This window comes from Dermacentor albipictus, unplaced genomic scaffold, assembly GCF_038994185.2.
Source record: "Dermacentor albipictus isolate Rhodes 1998 colony unplaced genomic scaffold, USDA_Dalb.pri_finalv2 scaffold_22, whole genome shotgun sequence".
NCBI classification, from domain to species: Eukaryota; Metazoa; Arthropoda; class Arachnida; order Ixodida; family Ixodidae; genus Dermacentor; species Dermacentor albipictus.
Genome location: NW_027225576.1, coordinates 2,774,325 through 2,788,760, shown reverse-complemented (window position 1 = coordinate 2,788,760; position 14,436 = coordinate 2,774,325). Strand labels below are relative to the sequence as shown.

At 47.1% G+C, this 14,436-nt stretch overlaps 1 pseudogene; it reads right to left on the bottom strand.

The window, feature by feature from the left end:
* Positions 1-10,277: 10,277 nt before the first annotated feature.
* Positions 10,278-12,065, bottom strand: LOC135915725 (uncharacterized; annotated as a pseudogene).
* Positions 12,066-14,436: the final 2,371 nt, after the last annotated feature.

Genomic DNA, 14,436 nt, shown 5'->3' with positions numbered 1-14,436 from the left:
CTGAAAAAATCTTCGGCACCGGATATTCTCTGCAGGCCGTGATACAACACAACCGAAAGTGGTGGGTCCATATTGTAAACGTGCTTTCCGAAGCAGACGACCGAGCTTGGTACGACCCATTTTAGTACAGAGGGCGCTTTTTAGCACCTTTTTCGCAGCGCCCCCTGGGCAATGCAAGAGCCCCATACTTAGATGACATCTAAGTCTGCTCATTCATGGGCGAACCATCTGGCGCATTTTAGAGCAGTGCTTAGCCTTTTACGTCAAGCTCGGCTCAAAGTAAAAGCCGAGAAGTGTTGTCTTGCAAGGGCGACCGTAGATTACCTAGCTCACACACATGGATCTAGGTTTTAGGAAGCCTAGTGAAGGTAACTTTTTTAGCCGTCCTTTATTGCGAGCTACCAATTTTGACCGAGAATTCACGGGCCAGTGTGATGCGAGGGATCGAGGACTAGGTGCCCTTCCCTCCCAGAGGGATTACAACGGTAACGTGGTACGAGTCGAAAACTGAGCTCTTGTGAGATGGCATGTTGCGCGTCGGAAAAAGAAGGTGCTTGTACCGGGTCGGCCATTCAGAAGTTGCAACGCTATCTCGGAGGCGCCAAATTCACAGTAGAGACGGACCATTTTTCATTGCCCTGGCTGTCGCGCCCAGGAGGCGCGACATCGAAGAACAGTCGCCTCCTGAGGTGAAGCCTCATTCTACAGCAATATCATATCGAGAGAAGGTGGAAGGGAAATTGAATGAAAACGCGTGTGCACTTAGTCGTTGTTTCTAAGCGGTCCGTGGTTGCTCTACGCAATTACTCGAAGCCGTTGCTTGAGTTTTTCGTTTTTTGGTGCATCGAAGCTGCCTATGGCTAGGATCTGGCGGATCGCGTCTGCGCGTAGGCCAACAATTTTTCATACGTGGGCCGATCCCGAAGTTGTGCACAATGCCGAGTCGACCCGCGGTGGAGGTGAAGCAGGCGTCAAGCACTCCCCGTACATGGACCGATCCCGAAAATAGCGCAATGCCGGGCCGAAGCGCGGTGGAAGTGAAGCAGGCGTTAAGCCCATCTCATTCGCGGGCCGATCCCGAAGTTGTGCAATACCGAGCCGACCCACGGCGCATGTGAAGCAGGCTTTAAGCACACCCCACCATACGAGGGCCCATCTCGAAGGGCCGACCCGCGGCTAAACTGAAGCAGGCTTTAAGCACACCCAATACGTGGGCCGATCCCGAAGATAGAGCAATACCAGGCCAAGCTGCGGGGGAGGTGCTGTTCGCCATTAAGGGGCTCACCTAGCTTCGCTGGTCATGCTCCTTCACAGAGTGGAAGGACACAGATTTTTGTTTGTGTGGTTGTGTTTATTAGTGCGTAACATAGCACGTTTAAGTTATCAGCATAAGCGAGTCCACAAAGTTTTGAATGTGTGCATTTTGCAAACATCTACTAAAGAATGATTAATTACCATCCCTCTTTTCGCCTGGTTTGTTTAGAGGGGGGCTGAGTGTTTGCTTGCGCACGTGTTTGAGTTTCAGAGACTGCTCGAAGAATCTGGTCGGCAACATACACCACTACGTAGCAATCTACGGCGAGTTTCCGGCATTCATCTGCAGAAAATGAAATCAATTTCCCTGTAGCAGCGGCGACTGCTACTTTCCGTGACTATTTTGGCGGAGGAAGAAGCTGTTATAACTGCATATGGAACATTTTGTTGGTCGCGCACGAGAGTACAATGCGAGAGCCACGCTGGGAGGATAGTCGGACAGTTCACGCGCAATAATAGGCGCTGCTAATTTTTTTGTAACGAGCTCCCCTTCGTCAGAGAAGAAGCGCCACAAAGGGAACAAACAAGTTTCCACTCCGGGGGAGGTGAGACCACGCGAAGGGCTCATGGACGTTTCCCGAAAAAAGCCGCCATGAACTGGCGCCTGTACTCTACTAAGATGCAACGGAGAAGACCAGTTGACAGTATAAGATCGCCTCTCCCATTACGACAGCCAGACCCTCTCTCCGCCTTTCCGCCCGCTGGGACTTGGTGGTGCCGCCACTCCAATTTTCCATCTGCGACAGTGCTGTTTGTGTTTCTTGACTGGCTGTCGTCCGGGTGGGTTGTGAACTTTGTTTGATTGGTTACCTCCAGGAGGGACGGTTGGAACAGAAGTATTATAATGACGGTGCGGAAAGAAAACAGGCTTTACTGGGCCATGGAAACGAGGCTCATCCTGACGCTCTTTGCTAAACGCTTGACCTTTTTCTGTTTTCATATTCAACAATATAAATTTTGTTCAATTGCCAGCAAACCTGTTGGTTATCGTTTTCCCAAATTCCGAGGTTTTGATTTCTTCAATCCGAAGTCTCCGCCACGCTACCATATGCACCTGGGTTCGAGACATAACCAAGCGCCCAATAGACTAAAAATGATTTTAAAAAAGCCCTAGTTAGCTTGCCTTGGCGCATAGCGTTGGCGGCAAGTGTTTCCCGATAAATATTACGGTTGCATAATATACAGCTGCTGGGAAGCGGCAACTGTAGCATACGAAGCAGGGAATGACCTCACTACACTTTCATAATTAAAAGAAAAACCCACCTGTCAACTGATTTCATTTGTGTTCTCATAGCGCTATGGAAAGGCAGCGCATAGTTAGGACTCCCGAAGAGGAACGTGAACAAGATGCGCAGTGATGTTAACAGCAACGTCAATACGCACAACGGCGTCGTACTCAGGCTAGGTAGGACGCAGAGGTTCCTGCCCAAAGCAAGCCACGCACAGTTAGGGCACCTGAAGCGCAACGCGAATAAGAGGACCGAAGAAAGGAACAGCACTATCAATATGCACAATGGCGTCGTGCTCAGGTTCGGCAGGGCTGAATTGAAGGCTGCATCACGTTCGTCTATTGCATCAGGTGATACCACAGCAATTCGCTCGCCAACCACCTTCACAGCGTGGACTGAAGCCCATTTTATTTACGCTGGAGCAACATTTCAGGGGATTCTTCAACAAACCAATTACTAATTATTTACTATTGTAATTACCTTTACTGAAGTAAAATTTTATCGTTTTCCATGGCACGGATGTACAAAGAGCCAGATTTTTAACATAGTGCGAACGTTGACAGCCCGCTGTGTCAGCGGCTTATAATGATGAGATCGCCGATAGCATCCGCTATGGTTGCTTAGTGGCTATGGTGTTCGGATACAAGCTCGAGGTCGCGCAATCGAATCCCTGCGGCGGCGGCCACATTTCGATGGGTGCGAAATGCGAAAACATCCGTATACTTAGATTTAGAGAGAGAGAAAGCAAGGACAGGAAAGGCAGGGAAGTCAACGAGAAGAGTATCCGGTTTGCTACCCCACACTGGGGGTGGGGGAAAGGGGAATAGAAAGAAGAAAGGGAGAGAGTAAGCACAGAGTACGTGTGGGAGGGACTCTATGCACAGGGACACTATAAACGGTCTCTTAAACCGGTGTACCTCAAGTATTGCAGTAATGCACGATTCGCTTTTCGTGCCAGTGATGGTTGTGGCCACGGTCCGAGTATCTTTGACTCGGTGAAAGGTCGTAAGTCTAGTCGGTGTAAAGTTTCCTGCAGAGAGAGGCGTTGTACATCGTAGCGGGGGCAGGTACACAATAGGTGCTCGATGGTCTCCTCGCACCCACAGGAATCGCACATCGGGCTCTCGGCCATTCCCAAACGAAAGGAATATAAGTTTGTGAATGCTACTCCCAGCCACAAGCGGTACAGCAAGGTTGCTTCACCGCGGGAAAGGCCAGATGGCACTTGTAGCCGTAGCGTGGGGTCCAGTTTATATAATCGGCAGTTGAAGGCACCTGAACTCCAGAGATCTTGCGACTTTTTGCGTGCATGTAGGCGAAGTTCCCTGGCAGCATCAGACCTCGCCAAAGGTATGGAACGCGTCTGGGTATCTTCGTGGGCAGACCGGGCAGCCTTGTCTGCTAGGTTGTTGCCGACAATGCTACAGTGAGCAGGAATCCATTGAAATGTAATGGTGTGCCCTCTTTCCAGAGCGTGGTGGTGTACTTCCCTGATGTCAGATATCATCTGCTCGTATACTCTGTGACGTAATGCAGACTTGATGCTGTGAAGGGCTGCCTTAGTCACAAAATACGACCCATTTCTCTGTGGGCTCTTCGGTGACGTACATCATAGCGGCATGGAGAGCTGCAAGTTCTGCCGATGTCGATGTAGTCGTGTGCGACAATTTGAATTTAATTGTAACCTTCTTGGCTGGAACGACGAATGCGGCAGTTGAGCTGGCACGTGAGGTCGAACCATCGGTATATATATGTATGCGGTCATGAAACGTCTGGTGTAGTAATAGGAGCGTAAGTTGCTTCACAGCCGGCTATGCATGATTGGACTTTTTTGCAATTCCAGGAATATCAAAATTCACTTGAGGCTGTCGTAGGCACCACAAGGGAGATGAAGGCTTTGTCGCCGGTGTAAAAGATGACGGTATGCACTCTTGATGAGCGCTAATCACTCGTGAAAAGGTCGCTTGAGGCCTTTCGGCTGGTAGGGAGGTCAAATGATGGTCGGGGATCCTTGACAGATGGCGAATGTGCGCTCTGAGAGAGTCGACAACTACGTGTGTCTGGATCATATGGTCCCCAGCGATGGCAATTGTTGCTGCTGTTGACGTGCACCGAGGCAGCCCTAAACACGTGCGTAGGGCTTGACCTTGTATGCTCTCCAAGGCGCGAAAGTTCGTCTTGCATGCATTTGACAACACTGGTAGACTGTAACGTAGGAGTCCGAGAAACAGTACCCTGTAGAGCTTCATCATAGAACGGACTGGTGTACCCCAGTTTTTGCCGCAGAGAAATTTAAAGACGTGAGCAATGGCAACCAATTTCCTCTTTCGATAGACGCAGTGAGGGCTCCACGAGAGGTTGCGGTCAATGATTACACCCAGAAAGCGATGTGTCTTAGAATAGGATACCGCTTGACCATTAATTGAAACAGGATACGATGACATTTGTTTGCGCGTAAAGCCAACCAATGCGCACTTTTCAGTAGACAGGCAGAGGCCTTGTTCTCGTAGATAAGATGTCGTCATGGTTGCCGCCTGCTGAAGCCTGGCTCGTACCTGAGGTCGAGTCACCGCAGAAGCCCGGATGCAAATGTCGTCGGCGTATATTGAGACGTGAACTGACCGCGGTAGGTACTCCGCTAGTCCTACCAAGACAAGGTTGAACAGAATGGGGCTCAACACTCCACCCTGCGGCACACCATGCCTCATGTAATGTTCCGAAGTTGGGCCGTCTTCAGTCTCTAAGAAAAAGCACCTCTCAGTTAAATAGTCCCGAATCCATTGATACATCCGGCCACCAACTCCAACAGCCTCAAGCGAGTTCAGTATGGCCTCATGGGCGACGTTGTCGTATGCTCCTTTAATATCTAGGAAAAGTTCCACTGATAGGCGGTTGAGGCTTTTTTGATTTTGGACCCAGGTTACGAGGTCAATAACGTTGTCGATGGACGAGCGACCTCGACGAAAGCCTGTCATGGCGTCCGGATAGATGTTGAATCGCTCTAGGTACCATTCCAAGCGAGCAAGAATCATTCTTTCCATCAGTTTACCGACGCAGCTCGAAAGCGCAATCGGACGGTATGCATGAGAGCTCAAGAGGAGACTTTCCAGGTTTCAGAATGGGGATTAAGCGGCTCGATTCCCATTGTCTAGGAACGGCGCCATCCTGCCAAGACTCGTTGTAGTAGCTGAGCAGCTCATCACGTGCGTTATGTCCAAGGTGGCATAGGGCAGCATAAGTGATGCCATCAGGTCCTGGTGACGACGAACGCCTGCAGGTCGCCAACGCAGCATCGAGCTCTTCAAGTGAAAAGAGCACGTTCATTTCTGGTACACGTGCCTCAGGGATGTCATTCAATGCTGCGTCAGTAATGGTGGCCACGGACCCAGCAACCCGTGCACAGAACTCTTCAGCCACTTGAAGTTCCGAGCGGAGTTGGTATAGGGCCAGAGCAGGAAAGGGCTTCCTTTGATGCGGAGATGAGCGAAATCCCCTAACAGTTCTCCATATGTACGAGAGCGATTTTCTGGGATCAAGCGACTGACAGAAAGTTTTCCATCGCTTGTCATCCAGTTTATCTATACGACGCTGTACTTTCTTCTGTATGCGTCGTGAAGCCCTCAGATCCAAGACGGACTTCGTGCGCCGATACCTCCTCTCCGCCCATCGGTTAACGTGCACCCGATTTAGGTGCACGTTAAAGAACCCCAGATGGTTGAAATTCCCGGAGTGCCCCACTACAGCGTGCCTAATAATCGGTTTTCGTTTTCACGCGTAAAATCCGATAATTAATTAGTCGCCGATAGTACGCGTGCTGAATACTCTTCAGTGCAGGCGTTGTCTGCTACGCTCTTACTTTTAGAATGTTCACGTCTTGCCTTTGTTAACCATGCCCTTATAATAATGAACGTTGGCATTCTTTAAAACTCCTACCAACTTTCTATTTACTTTTTTGACAGTCTATTTACATTTACATTCTAGTAACATTTGTTCATACACAGTCAAGACTTCCTTCTTGCTTTTGTATAAAGAATTTTTTCAGTACACCGTTAACAGACTTTCTTCTTACTTTTGCATAAAGAATATTTTCAATACACTGTTAACAGACTTTCTTCTTACTTTTGTATAGAGAATGTTTTAAATACACCGTTAAAAGACTTCCTTTTTACTATTGTATAAAATATATTTTCAATACACTGTTAACAGACTTTCTTCTTATTTTTGTATAAAGAATGTTTTAAATAGACCATTAAAAGACTTCCTTCTTACTTTTGTATAAAGAATATTTTCAATACACCGTTAACAGACTTTCTTCTTACTTTTGTGGAAAGAATGTTTTAAATACACCGTTAAAAGACTTCCTTCTTACTTTTGTATATAGAATATTTTAAACACACTGTTAACAGACTTTGTTTTTACTTTTGTGTAAAGAATGTTTTAAATACACCGTTAACAGACGCCCTTCTTACTTTTGTATAGAGAACATTTGTCCCTACACCGTTAAAAGACTTCCTTCTTACTTATTGATAAAGAATATTTTAAGTACACCATCAACATACATTCTTCTAACTTTTGTCTAAATAACATTTGTAATACTCCATCGAATGACTCGTTACTTTTGTGTGAAGAATGTTTTGCTATACACCGTCAAAAGAGTTTTTTTTTTCTGAAGGACATATTCAGTATTGTTAACAGCTCATACTGTTTCCCCCAAAAAGTTTAGAATGGAAATTACAGTTCATTTGATAAATTATAGGATATCTTATAAATTTTGCTAGCACACTTAATGGCGACATACAACCTAAGGAATCAAGTCCTTTATCTTAAATCACACTTCACAGTAACGAAAGGTTTACAATTAAGTTTCACATAAAATATTCTCATGTAAATCCCAAAATCGTGCACATCCTGTTTATAAACAATGTTTAGGTGATCATCTGACCGTATGGACATGCATGTACGATCGAAGATTGAGCCAACTAATAAAATTAAAGCTGCGTCACATATGTACTCAGCATAAACTCAACTATACTCGCCTGCTGTCACACAGTGGCTATAAAAATGGCGCGTAACGCTCTGTGCAATCGAGCTCGAGTTCGCAGGTTCGATTTCGACCGCATTTTGTCATGGGGGCAATCGAAATGCAGTAAAGGAGCTGCTTTGGTGCACCTTAAAGAACCCCAGGTATAGTCGCAATTAATCTCTGCAACAAACTTTCCAAGGGCTGAATTTATCAATAAAATTTGGTGACATCAGCTTTATTGAGACTTTATGTTGATCATTATTTTAAATGAATATATTTTTGCATTTCTTTAAAGCATTACACTAAATGTAAGCGTATCCAACGCTTTGATGTGCATAACAATTATTCTGTAAAATTGTCCTGGTTATATGCATATAGAGTTCACATGCCACAAAATTCATTTGTGACATATGGCATGGTTCACATCCTCCAGATTGGTAAGCGCATCAATGATAGAATGCGTGAACATTACTCTTTGCTGCCCATGGGCACACAGGTGACCACTTACCTGCATTCTTTATTTGTTGTGAATGTGGCTCTACCTCCAGTTTTAATTGTGTGTATCAGATAAGAAAAGCATGTACAACTCTTGAAATTGAGCTTTTGGAAACATACTTATGAAACACCGCTCTAGATGTGCAAGCATTCCATCAGTTATGCTCACCGAGAAAGAATGCATGTAGAATAATGTTTGAATCTTGTGTAGGTGAGTGCAAACACACCCTATTTACAACTTAGTAATTGTTATTGGCTATCTGAGCTACCCACAATGAAACCTTAGGTTCGGTGCGTCAAAGACACTACAGTGAATTTCACATAAACCTTCCCACACTTAAATTGGCATTTTGAGGTACCAAACACTGCATATCAAAAACTATATGCTGGGCATTGTGAAGATAAACTAACATTTGTAAGTCCAGCTTCTGTTCTGTCACTTACTTTGCTTGCAACTTCCTGAATTTTATGGTGGTTTGTTTTCTAAAAGAAGGCGGCTGTACTCAAAACATGCTGGTTGCAAAAGTTAATCCCAGAGTTTTGAGAGTATAAGATTGCAAGAATAGGGTGCCTAGCACTAGAAAGCTTAACCTGACTGCAACAGCATTTAAAAGACACTCAACACTTGCGCAGATGAAGTCTCAAATGGCATTACAAAGTCATTTTGCTCTGTTACTGTCATGATAACACAAATCTGGAAAGCTTTGGTTTCGTGTTCACTTCACGTTGCCTAGTTTTTTTTTTTTAATTTCCTTTCATTCCATAGCAGTATTTTCTGTGATTACTAAAGAGATGGTTTGTTGGTTCTCTTGCTCTTTCCTTCTGTTTATTCTAGAAAAGAAAGTCTGTTCTGTATATATATTTTTTCAAGAAGCACTTCCCAAGATTCCAAATGATATTCTATTCGCACACACACATACATAACTACATACTAATTTTCTAGAGGGTCATGGATAGCAGAGTAGGGGCTGCCACGTCCCCACCAGTCATATAGTTTGGGTGGCCCTGAAAAGGGCCGTTTAGTGTTCCATGCTGCAGCTTGTCACAGGTGAAGTGCACTTCAACACGTAGGAACTGGAGGTACCTAAGCAGAAGTACAGTTTCAGCAAGTTAGGTGCAGGCTCAGCTGGATTCTGTGTTGCAGAACTGGATGGCTCAGATGCTCTGCTGGGTGAATCAAAACCCAAATCGTGGAGGTTGTGATGTGCCCAAGTGAGAGCGGTGACTTCTCAAGAAACATGGCAGTATGAGCCGGATGTGGTGAAAACACATCAGAAGCAAAAATGAAAGCTGGGGCTGAACCTTGGAGGCTTGAAATGCAATTTGTCCGGGTTACAGTTATCAGCATGCTTAAATGCTTGAACGGCATGCTTAAGCCTGCTTGGACGACATTTACCGATAACACCTGGCTCTAGATACCTTACATGTGAGAACACGCTGCTGCACTGATATGATGGACTTTCTGATCGTGTGCTGCTTCCCGGCTTCTGAGGCAAAAATGGTGCTATGCAAGTGCAGTCCTCAAAGGGGGAGCTTGCAGCTCTGTAATTGGACTGGGTCTTGCACTGCTGCACTGATCACTGCTGCCTTTATCCTTTTCACTTTACTGGCCACTGTGGCTTTGGTAACTGTAGCGTGTGAAGATGCCATGGAACAAACGTCAAGACAACACATCCTGGCGTGTGCCGATGAAAGTTGCCATGTGTTATCTTTACTTTTGCTCAGTGGCAACGCAGTGCCTTCAGGAAATTGCAGCTGCGGAAGACACGAAGGCCTGCGAGGAGAAAGATTAGGGAAGTACCATCAGTGCAGCAGTCCATACACAGTTGTAAGCTACCCCGAATCCAGTGTTACCACCAAATGCCACCTGTGCAGGTCAAAGGATGCCATTCAAGCACTCTGGACAATAGTGCTAATGACTGTATTAGTGACAAGATTCTTGAAGCAGACAGCTTGAACATGGCTTGAATAGGTGATTCGCGACAATGACAATAGAACAAACAAGGACACGTTCCAGCACATAAGAAAAATGAGAAGAGGTGCAGAGACAAAAGGATAACTTTTCTTTGAACATGTCTGTTTTTGAATTCCAACTAGCCCAACTGTCGGTCTCATACAGAACAGGCATTGTGGCCTTTGGACGCATTGCTCTATGGCAGTCAGATGACTGACTATGGCAGTTGGGGTTAATATAAGTCCATCAACCACTGACAGCTTCAGTGAAAGTGCAAAAGAGGAACAACAACATATCCTTGCTTGTAGTTAAGCCTCAGGCACTGAGCAGTATTCCGGAGGTCATCAAGATGCCAGACCTTACTTCTGTTACTTAAGGTGTTGCAGCGCCAAATATTCAACTGAGACGACTTGAGTGGAAGTTTTAAAAAGTCCCTGGCATGTGGTAAAATCCCACCCTCGAAGTGGTCTCCCATTATTTCCAGAACAACCACAGGAGCACTGTCAATCAGGAAGCAGTCTCCAGGCTTCACATGTTGCAGTTTCTGCTCGACTTGGTTCTTGGACGAGTGCCTCAGTTCGGAGATTCTCCTACTTAGCTGCGAAAGTGGATTGTTGGAGGATCACAGCGACTTCTTCATTCGTCCAAGATAGCTTTCAAAAGGGAATGCACTAAACTGATCCAATGGGCCATGGTCCCGGCACTGGTCAGAAAGATGAATTAGTGAGTGCACATTGTACACAAGCTGTTTTTTTCCGTATAGCTCACTAAACTCTTGAACAAAGTACCTCAACACATCTTTGGCGAAATCATTGTATTCACAGTAGTACTGAGGTGATGCTAAAATTCTGATAGCTACATGAAACATTAGAAAATGTTTGTAGTGTGTTGGAGGCAGAAGAGGCTTTAGGACAACAGGCCCCACATAAAGGAGGAATGTGCGAAACTCCGTTGCCTTCCAACGATCCAGTTCTTCTGTACCCCTTGGCTTTCGCTGGAAATATGTTGGAAATGCTTTGGATGGCTCTCGCAGGCTTTCATTTAGTTGGCAACGATACAGTCTGCTCAATCTATTACTGTGGCCTTGGCATACCCAATTCTTTAAGAGTCGTCGCATGACTCCCAGGCAAACGAGGTGCATGTATTCAGATGGGAAAAATGCAATCATGTCGACATCAAGCGATAGGAATGGTGAAAAACCAGAATGGTGGCGCTTGTTCTCTTGAGATCGAAATGATGCATTCGTTCGTGTTCGTGCGTGCAGTTTGGGAAATGTGACCCTGTTTTCAATGTGCCGCCCTTTTTGGTTGCATCGCTCACAGGCATAATAGCCAGTGTGGCCAACAATACATTTCACGTAGCTCCTTGCTGGAGCATCGCACACCATGGCTTTAATGCCCACCTGTACTCGAACATCTCCTATGCTTAACCCTTCAGACGCAAGCTCCAAGACCTCTCGCACAAATGGCTCTAGATAATCCTGCAGAGATGGTGGCTTCCCTGCATCACACTACACACTTACAACAAATGGTGGTCATGCCACCACATTTATAATGCGGCACAAAATGGGCCAAAAGGCAAGCTGGCTACTTCTGTAAAGAGGGACTCCATCGATGTTGCCCTGTAGCTCCAGTTCACTTGGAACTACTTGCCCCGGCGGCAACACTTGACGAATTCCTGCTGCAAGGCCAAAGTGCACAAAAGACCCATTTTGCTCCACCTGAGCTTTGCGCTCAGTTCTCAAAACTGTCCTAGCATCCTTTGGAAGGTCAGAGAAGCCTCTTCGACGGCAGAAATCGAGGACATCGTTAATGCATGCATGATTCATGTTATGTTTGGAAGCAATGACAGCAAACTCTTCACTTGCTGTCATTTGTTCAGGAGATACACGTGACAGCACTGCGCTACAAGTGAGCGCTATTCTCTCATCTGGCCCCGTGCAGCTGTCTGAAGCAACAAAGTCATCAGACTCATCCCAAGATTTGCTACGTTGGAGACTACCTTTGTCACTTGAGCTACTATCAGAGTCGCTGTGCTCCCGTGAAGACATATCCACAATTTCTGATTGGAATTCTTCAACAAAAGGTGCACCTTGTCCGCAGACGCTGTTGACTATGGCTTCGCTTCCCGACTGCTCGTTCCACAGTTTGAGTGGAGGCTCACCCCGTCGTCCGTCGAAATTGAACTTCCTGATTGCCTGCTGCTTCCCAGCTCCGTAGGCGAAAGTGGCGCTACGCGAGCACTGTCCGTAAAGGTGGTGCTTGCAGCTCTGTCGTTGGACAGGGAACCCGATGAAGGCCCAGCAACAAGCCGCGCGAGTCCTAGTTCATTCAATATATTGTCGTATTCCTTTCTTACGACTCTACATTTTCTCCACTTGGAAGTCATGGTGTGCGAAAGAGACGAGTCAGAAGCCCAAGCCGCAACGCTGCAACCCGTGCCAAAAAACGCGAAACGACAGCGAGGCGAAGGCGTGCACAGCAGCAGCGCAGTGGGGCAGTCAGTCAGTCACAGCAAGGAGCAGCCGAGCAGCTAGCACATGAGCCGAACAGAATCGAACCGAGCTTCGTCCGTTCGTGTTAAAGGTCCGTTTGATTCGCCCGCACCACTGTGAACCAGTTTCCATCGATTCGCGAGAAGTTCGGAGCTCCATTTCTGCGGTGCAGGCACAGCGCGACACTCGAAACGAATGACAAGGTGCAGACGTGGTGCAGACGTGGTGCCGGCGTTCTGTCCGACTAATGTGTACAGAGTGCGTAAGTTTGAAAGATCCTGAACTTCTGGTATGATCAGCTTCTGAGGCGTTCATACACCCGCGCTTGTGTAGACACGGCAGATGCACGGATGCGGGCTTTTAAAGGGAAGCTGAAAGGTTTTCCAGAAAAAATGAGTGAACATGTGTACATTATGGTTTTCAACCCTCCGAATTCGAATGTCATATCGAAATTGAGCGAAAGAAAGCGCAAATATATTTTATTTCGACGAAAAGTGCAGCAGCGGACACGCCCAGCTCGCGCGTCTCGTTTCCGCCTGTGATTGGTCGGGCGACCCGTGACGTCAACTTTAGCGACCGGCCGCTGCCGCTCCACATGAAGCGCGGTGCCAGGTAGTTTGGTGCCGTAATAGAAATTTCAGAGGTAATAGAAAATTTAGAGAGACTGCGTTTTTCTGAAGAGTTAGGCGTTGCTCCCTACATGTACGAGCCGATTGCAAAGAGCCGGCCTCTCGAAGAAGCAAACGATGCTGGTGCGAGCAGTGCTTTCGACGAGAACGAAAGCGAAGTCTTGGGATCTCCTCGTGTTGGAAATGCTCTTTGGTGAATATGTTTTTTGCAAAGCGATCTAGTGAACTCGCCGATCTTTCGCCGATCAAGTGAGCTCGTTTCCGGTCAAACAACTGCAGTGTTGTGTTCCTGCATGCCTCCTCGTGGAACGTAAGCGGGGATGCGATCGTCGGCATTTGTGCGCTGTCCAAAGCTGTCGGCGACCTATAAAGACGGTTCAAACGCGTGAAAAGCTTCCCGGTTCATGCAGTACGTGTAGTGACCTTCATCTGTGCGCCATCGGCACACTACTCGTAACCGAAGTCGTAAAGGCGGCGAATTCCGTCGGCTACGTAAGACGGTCGGTTTCTCGCTGTGCGCGAGAGACGGGGGGAGCGTAGCGTCCTGGCGTGCGCCGGCTTTCCAGCACATACAAACTCTACATTTGCACTGTGTTATGGTAGCTGCGTGCAGGCTGTTTTACAACACACGTGCACATAGAAAATTCGCGGCGCTTTGCGACGAAACCTGCGTCGAGGGCGGGAAATAAACATGCACCTTCCGTTCAGCGTGCTAACATGAAGGAGCTCGCAGTAAATCAAAATCCAGGTTTGGGCGAGTTCGTGTATTCATAAGGCCTTCCAACACCAGTTATCATCAGTCAGTCCGCACTCGTGCCGTCTTTGTTTTCGTTGCTCCGATCTTTTCGCGCTGCGTTTAGAAAGCCTGCTAGTGGAAATTCTGGTGATAATCGTCGTCACGGAAGTGATTGGAGCACAGCAGTGTTGTTCTTGAGGGCTTGAAATTCTTTCGCTTTACAGCAGCCTCCCACTTCCTTAAAAGCTTCTTTGCGGGAAGCAATGGAAGACAACATCGTCGCGGCCGCTGGTGTTCGTGCAACCGTAGGCTGCACAGAAAGACGGCATGATCGGCCCACCACATCAGTTGATGCTGCGCACGTTGACCACCACGCTACATACACACAGACGCACCAACAAAGAAATGCGGGGTCGATCGAAGCAGATTGCGACGGCACGCACGCAGAAACAAGCACGGTCAGGCACGGTCACGCAGGCTGCGAAGGAGCAAAACACTAAAGTTGACGTCACAACACCGCGGTTTCCGGTCTCCGCTCGCATCGTCAGCGTCAGCAGCAGCG